The 8,269-nt window shown below is 31.0% G+C and overlaps 1 long non-coding RNA gene across 1 annotated transcript in view; it reads left to right on the top strand.

The window, feature by feature from the left end:
- Window positions 1-8,269, top strand: part of LOC112210118 (uncharacterized) — a 415,980-nt gene that overhangs the window by 346,640 nt on the left and 61,071 nt on the right. Inside the window, exon 5 of the long non-coding RNA XR_010844114.1 lies at window positions 1,580-1,599. This is a non-coding gene — a long non-coding RNA (uncharacterized lncRNA). The remainder of the gene's footprint in view (window positions 1-1,579; window positions 1,600-8,269) is intronic.

Genomic DNA, 8,269 nt, shown 5'->3' with positions numbered 1-8,269 from the left:
AGCTCATCTATGAAAATATTTGTGTACTTCTTTAATAAATAATGAACAATTATAATGTTGTTATAGTGTATTTTATTAATATTTGTGAGCTAGTTAATAAATATTAAATTACAAATCTTTGGTAAATCATATTAGGAGATAAAGGTGAAAATGTTTGAAATCTAAAAATTTTAAATTAAAAATGTATTTATTTTAATTGTTATATTCTGAAAGAATAAATTAATTAAATCGAATTTGTTTCTGTTTTATGCATTACTAACTTTTACCCAGGGCTTTGCACGCCTATATTTCTGCCAGTTCGTGTTTATTATATTATTTGCAATTTCGATTTTAAATCTTTGTTTACATGAAAAATAAAATATTATAAGAAGATGATCCCTGTGGCATTTAAAAATATCAGAAAAAAATTTGTTTTGGAATGAATTTGATTGAAATTCATTCTACTTATCTAGCCCTGCATTGTGGGGTGAAACGTCGGTAACTAAAAAATGGTTTTTTATGGTCATGAATTCCGCAATTCTACCATCATCAAATATGGTATTTAAGTTGGAATTAATAGCCCCTTCAAAATAATATTAAAGACATTTCTGTCGTGCAATATTGCCTATCAGCGTCTCTTCAGGGATTTTCTTGTAATTCACTCAAAAGGGCTTGTCTTCTTGAGTGACTTTATTTAAATAAAATATAATAATTATTTGTAAGTTAAATAATAATTTAGTCTTTCAAGTGGCGATATGAGCAAACATTCTCCAAAAAATCTTGAAAGAAATTTCACCAAATTCACAAGATGTACTTTTCAGTAGTTGTGAATTTCACAGTAAAAAATATTCAAAATTATTCTGTTATCAGTCATCCTATTTTTAAATAATTTATAAATTAAATAATTTATATATAAAGTTTGAATTTTTTGCATCATTCCTTCCATTATAAACTCCCTAACCACCTAAACCCACTAGTTTCTAACCTTGCTTCCTCTTCCATTCCTGGCAATCCTCCGAGGCGCCTGAAAAGAAGATGGCCTCGTGACCTTATATTGTAAACTTTTTTTAGAGTTCTACTACTGGGTAGTTTCTCTACATGCTGTATCATATCATTATGTCATTATGATCAAATTTGCTTGTTGTATTTTTTATAGAGTTATAAATATCAATAAATAAATGAATAAAAAAAAAGAAAGAATTTTTCGCAAGTGAATCTTTTTAATAAACGATATATGAGTTAGAAATGTAACAATAATGGTTTTAACCAGTACATGTAGTCCACAAACACACTCCTTTTCTGTCAGGAACTTTCCTTTTTTTATTTTACAAGATGCTGATTTTACGGCATGAATACTGGACTTTGCAAAAATAAGAATTATTTTTTTACAAAGTCAAGTATATTGTTGACAACCTCCGGGTAAGATCACAAAAGGATATTTTTGTTGTAAATCATTAAGCCGATAGGTTCATTATCCACTGGTAAGGGTTCTTTGTCTTAGAGAGGACAAAGGTTTTTTTTTTCAATTATTGTTCTGTAACGAATAAATATTCTCGCTTGTTAAGAATTCATAATTAATTTAGTATTCTTTGGTTTTCAGGAAGACGTCTGGAACCGGCCGTGAGTATTATTGTTTCTACTATTGCTACGGATTTACAATTGCACATCTACTAATATTGAATAAACAATAAACTAAACGTCACTGAGAAATGTTTCGTTATGTATTGTAATCAATTACCGAGGGCTCCAATCCTACACCCGGGGGCGCCTCATATTCCTCTGAAGTCACATGAGCTTGGTAGCACAATTGTGTTCGGTTGTCATAACCTGTGGTTACGATCAACATGGCAACCAGCGACTGTTTTACGTGACCTGTTTCTGTTCGACTAGTTTTCTGTGAATTCCATACAAAAATATTATATAGAGTTTATGTTCCCAGTGGCTTTAATATATTTTCTTTAAACTACGAATTAAAAAAAAAAATCTTTTGCCAGATATAATTTTTTTTTAATTGATAAACTGTATTTATTTATTTAATCTGGCATATAGAAAATCAAAATTATAATTTACACACAGTGTATAAATTTTAAATTCACAGTTTGCCTCAAATAATATCTTGATGAATAGGTATCCTATTACATATTTATTTTTCATATTCCAAAGGTTTTTTTTTAATTCTGGAATTTCTTTTCGGTAATAGGATCAAAGAAATTCTAAACGATATAGTCATGTTTCGTAAGCTTTTAAAGTTATTTAAAAATTTCCTTTTGTTTGGGTAAATTTAGTTATCAAATTTGTTTAGTTGTCATTATGTACACAAAGAAACATCGTGTGCCGGTGGTATTTTCTTAGTTGTAATTCCCTCTGTTGTTTTTACTAGGTATATTTTTGTTTTATTTTTATCCTATAACATGTTTTTTTTAATACTTTCAAAGAAATACATTCATGTATTGTAATATGGGAGTGTGGTGTGGCTCAGTGGTTAGGCATTGTGCTTTTAACTCCAAGAAGCCGGGTTCGAATCCAGCTGTAGTAGATAATTATTTACTCTGTTACTGGAGCAATGAGTCAACCCCGTGGGTTCGGGAGCCCTCTGTATGATCAGGTACAAGTGCTATCTAATAAATACAAATATAAAATTACAAATAATAAATACAGTTAAAATTATCTATAGTCATTTACATGTTTTTTAATTCCAAATTTAAATTTTATTTCGCAATTGATTTATGAGATCTCAATTATTCGACAGATATACAGTTCATTCATTTTGTCGTGAATCAGAATGAAATAACAAATATTTATTTAGATTCAGTTCGTGTTTTAAGTGCAAAATAAAACAGAAAGTATCATGATCTCATGTCCAAAAGTGTAGCTTTGCAGAATTCAAATAATTCGTCACTGAATGTATTTTTTCTTTCAGAACATTTCAACAAAGCATTGTAACAACATTCAAAAGTGCTCTGTAATGGATTTATTTTTATTCTACCCTCTCTGTATTTTTTATTCTCTTATTTCAACTGTTATAAGTTGTCCTTCAGCAGAGTGATATTGAAAATGTTCCGGGAGAAAAATAATAATATACTTGGCACGTGAATTCTTCATTGTTAAGTCAGAGAGAAAGGAGTAGAGGAATACACAATAATAAAAGTTATAGCAGAAGCTCCAATGTAATTATTTTTCTCGTTATCTTTAAATACATCTTTGATCTTAAGAATTTAATTATTTTTTAATGGGACGAATCTATTTTTGATGAACAATAATTGACAACATTGTGTGTATTGTTTTTAATCAAACTATCAAAGTTTAGTGAGTCGATTCCAAAAAAAGGATTACTTGCATTGAGGGCAGATGATTTATCTATAAGATTAATTAATAATAGATCACCAGAAACTTTGGTGACTAACCTCAAAAGAAAAAAATCTTAGAATATTCATAACTGTGCCACCTACATGTTTGAAACAAAACCCTTAATTTTCATTTCAGAAAATTTCTGGGTGGTATCCTAGCTTTAATCTCAGCCCATCACTCAAGGGAGGTCTTAAATGATTGATCGTATTGCCTATAACTTCATATAACAAAAAAGGGAAAAAATCCCACCCTCCAACTTTTCCATTTCCTTTAGTTCAAATTTTCTTTTAAAGACAGATCACATTGTCCCCCTTCTTTCAAGGTCTCTTTTCTGTCAATTAATCCTTTTGAATATATATTTTTTTTATAATAATTGGAAATTCGAAAACTATTTTTTTGCACTCTTCATTTTCCTTGGATGATAAGCTCATAAAATGATTTAGTAGATTTCTTCTAGATGATTCCTTATAGGAATTAAAATTTGTTTTAATATTTAATGTAGTGTAAGAATCAATTTAAAAGTCGATGATATGAAATAAAATAATTTAAACCAATAAAATATAATTAAAAAATAAGCAATTTTAAATATGACCAATAAAACCAGATAGGCTTCAAAATATATTCTTATATGTAGATATTTTTTTCCCAATATAAGGTCTCAAGGCCATCTTCTTTTCTGGCGCCTCGAAGGATCGTCAGGAATGAAAGAGGAAGCTAAGTTAGAAACTATCCAGTTCGGGTTAAATCGATTACAAAAGAAACATTAAGGTTGTTATGAATGATTTATTTGTGACAAAGTAAGGATCATTGAGTATTTTTCGAAGGATTTTGGTTTGTAAAGATTGAATACGAGAGGAATTCGAAGGTTTAGTGGAGCCCCAAAGCTCAATTATAAAGTGTGCACCTAGCCTTAAGTTGAAGGTACACTTCATACATTTATAGTTACGCGATTGCCAATATTTAAAGGTTTAAATATATATCCCCGTCTCCTACTTTCTCTTAAAGTTCATGGAATGTAGTATCGATTTACCGGAAGGAAGATGGCAGTTTTTGTTTTAAGTAGATCTCCTTTACTGAAATGAATGTATATTAAATCAACGGTCAACATTATTCAAATCAACTTTTTTTTAAAACCATTTTATCATCACGAACAATTATTTTTAATTTGATTGAATTATATTATCCGCTCAAGTGAATATTAGTGAGTCTCGTTTAATTTCTCGTCAACGTAAACCACTTGCTATTTCCAATTATTACAAGGCAGGAATGATTCCTTTTTAAATGAAGCAACGAGGGATAGCGTAATCTCAGGAGACAGGTTAACAACATTGGAAGAAGTCGGCCGAAATGACCAACTAAGGGTCCGGCTGATAGAGATTGCTCTTGACAGACGGAGACAGAAGTTGTTAGTCCGCCCGTCAAACCCCTGACAAAGTGGAACGTCAAGATGATGTTCGATACCGGCATGAAAGGGCGGGAGGGAGGAGAGGTTGCTTGGCATTATAGAAACCCTTGTTGCTGTTTAGCAAGTATTGCCAAGGTTATAAAGGATCTGTAGAATTAAATACAGGTAGCATTTAAGCACTATTTAATAGGATGCTTGTATTAAATAGTGCTTAAATAATGCTTTTTATTGAATCTCATCCCATGTCAATTATTTATTATCTTATATTATTATGCCAGTTATTCTGAACGAACAGGTTTTCCTAACGTATCAAAACATTAACGGTTTCATATCCTCACAATCTTCTGAATATTATTTCTTCTCCTGGAGTATAAAAAATTGATAATTTTTTATTTTTATTTTATTTATTTATTTAATGTAATTTTCAACTGTACCAAACAATACAATAAGTAAATATGTTGTATGTTTCATATAAACTTGAAAATCTTGGGAAGGAACAACCCAATGGTGGTACTTCAAACATTAATTTAAATTAGAAGGTCCCGTGGCCATCTTCTTTTCAGACGCCTCGGAGGATTATCAGGGATTGTTAAGGATGAAAGATTAAGAATTAATGGGTTAGGATGGTTAAGGAGTTTGGAATGAAAAGACGCATATCTGTTTTGGGCCAATTCTGCAACGAATGGGATGTTAAGGTCTTTGTGAATGAGTTTATTTGTAACGTAATAAGGAGCATCAAGGATTTTACGTAGGATTTTGGATTGTAAGGATTGGATGTGGGAAGAACTTGATGGTTTGGAAGCTCATTTCCATATGTCCAAATTGGTCTGATTATCGTAGAGTATTCTAATTTTTTGTAGTGAATGGGAAGTTTAGAGCGTTTGTCAAGTAAGTGTTGTAGCCAATCGGAATCTACGAGCAGTTTCTTGTCGTTTCAGTCTTGTGTGTGGATTCCAAGTAAGTCTCTTGTCAAGATGGAGTCCTAAGTATCGAATCTGTTCAACAGGCGTTAGTGGAGTATTTAGAAAGGATACTGTAGGACAGGAGGGTAGAGGTTTACCACGGAGAGTAAAGGTGATCTGATGGGATTTGTCAGGATTTATTTTGATTCTCCAGACACCATTCTTCAATAGATGTTATGTGTGTCTGTAGTGTTTGTGATGCATTAATTGGGTCGTTGTTTACAGAAAGTATACATGTGTCATCAAAGTATACATTTATGTTGTTAGGACTGTGTTAGGGTGGGTTGGGATGTCAGCTGTATAAACCGTATAAAGAATAGGGCCTAAGATACTACCTTGAGGAACAGCAGGAGACTGAGAAAAAAGAGATGAGTCGGCTAGGTTATGATTTACTTTAAAGGTTCTATCAGTGAGGTAGGAACGGATTATAAGGAAACATGTAGGGTGTAGGAATTGACGAAGTTTATATAGCAGACCTGGATTTGATAAAATTAAATTTATTATGAACTGTTACTGTTATAAATTGAACTTTAATTTCCGCCATTTGAATTATTGTTTCTTAACGTGACCCCTGTTACTCAATCTGCTATAGTAAGTAAATGAGATATAAATGTGGTTGTAATTTTTATATGATGTATAAGAGAGGAAACTTCCAATCGCCATCGGTATCTACTTTTAACTGGCCAGAATTTCATGATTATAGAATCCATTTTTATGAATTTTAGATTTTCTCAAAAACAAATCTAACGATTTTGATTAAACTCGGTATACTGATTTATAATCAAGAGATATTTAATGCCAGGTAGATATTATCCTCATTGAAATAGACTAACAGAGCTTAAATGCAGAATTTTCCAAAAAATAATTCTTTAAGGTGCATTTAATTTTCTATAATTGAAACAGTAAACTATTTTGCATTGCTAACTGTAATTTGTTTTAATATGAACCGTGAAAGAATTTTATAGATAAGTAAATTACAAAAAATGAGAAATACAGACAGCCATTTAAAAACTGGCAAATCGGTGACGAGTGTGTCGCATCATATATGAGGCTTTTTTATATTTAGGCATATTGGCAGGGAAAGCGTTGATTTTCATTATTCGTACCTCGAAAAACGTATTTTTGTAACATTAGAAAAATAGAAATTTATTGTTTGAAATTTTTGACTATCAGGGTGATAAGTTAAAGTTGTGCATTAATGTGCATATCTCCCTATATCGACATACGACCTCTAGTGTCTTTAAATTCTATCATTATTGTTAATAATAACGAATAACATCATAATTGCTAAACACTCTAGATAACATGGATTATAGATTATTTTCTTGTTTCTGATCTCCCGAATTCGTGAAGTTTTCTTCACTACAATTTAAATATAATTGATTCTATAAAAAAAAAAAATTAAACCATGAAGCCTTTCGAATATGGTAGGCATTTATTTCTATAGGGACAGCTAAAATAGAGATACCTAGAGGGTTAGGAAAGTAATAACTGAACGACACAATTTCCTCTTTACTCCCCGAACCGCGATAAGAAAAGATAACTGGCTTCGAGAATTTCCTCTTTCTAAACTTCTATTTCCTTTTTATTCCTCTAATCCAGGATCTATGTTAAAATGGAAAAAAATATAAACCAAATTTTCCGTCTCACGTTTTCATACATATTGAAAAATACACACTAAATGAAAATGGTTCCAATATTTAATTTTTTCGGCTTGACCCTACAATTTCCATTAAGTTTGATTCTCCAATTTCCTTTTTATGAAAGGAAAATTCTAAAATTTCTTGAGAATCGGATTTAAATGAGTAATAAACAATTAGGATTCTTCCTATTGCTTCACTATAGGAGAAGCAAGATGAAGAAGAAAAAGAAATAATTAAACGACGAAGAAGAGATATATAGATATATATATGCTTAAAGATATAATTTTGAAGCTGAACTGAAAAAATTTACTTATATTCTTTTATCCACGGTTATTTTTTCATTGATTTTCCTAAAAAAGTGTGTTCCTTGTTTTCATCTTTTTTTTGTTTGTTTTAACCGAGATATCTTGTCAATATTATTTTGAAATATTTTCCACTGTTTTTTTTTACTCTTCTCTTACTGCAAGGTTAGGGAAGTATTTTAATCGGATTTTATATGTACAGTTTTGACATTTTAAAGTCCGTTAAATATTTTTGGCTATTGGTTTCCTTGCGTGTCTGTGCCACAATCAACACTTTAAAGTATGGACTATTATTACTGGAGTATATGGTTTGGTCCTAAATTTTATTCTAAATCATATTGGGGTCAAATTTTCATCTTGTGTGGCCGCCACATATAAAAGTCGACACCCGAAGCCAGATTGTGCCACACAGTTGTCAACGGTTTAAAAAATAAACGATTCACCATAATTGGTTCTCCCATTAAATAATATTTGTGTGTCGCAGATTGGACAAGATATTGGATAGTAGGTATATATATATATTATGTTGTTAGGACTGTGTTAGGGTGGGTTGGGATGTCAGCTGTATAAACCGTATAAAGAATAGGGCCTAAGATACTACCTTGAGGAACAGCAGGAGACTGAGAAAAA

The sequence above is a fragment of the Halyomorpha halys genome, unplaced genomic scaffold, assembly GCF_000696795.3.
Source record: "Halyomorpha halys isolate HHAL.00 unplaced genomic scaffold, Hhal_1.1 Scaffold100.1, whole genome shotgun sequence".
NCBI lineage: Eukaryota > Metazoa > Arthropoda > Insecta > Hemiptera > Pentatomidae > Halyomorpha > Halyomorpha halys.
The sequence above is the reverse complement of the archived record's forward strand: the minus strand, read 5'-3'. Positions and strand labels throughout refer to the sequence as shown.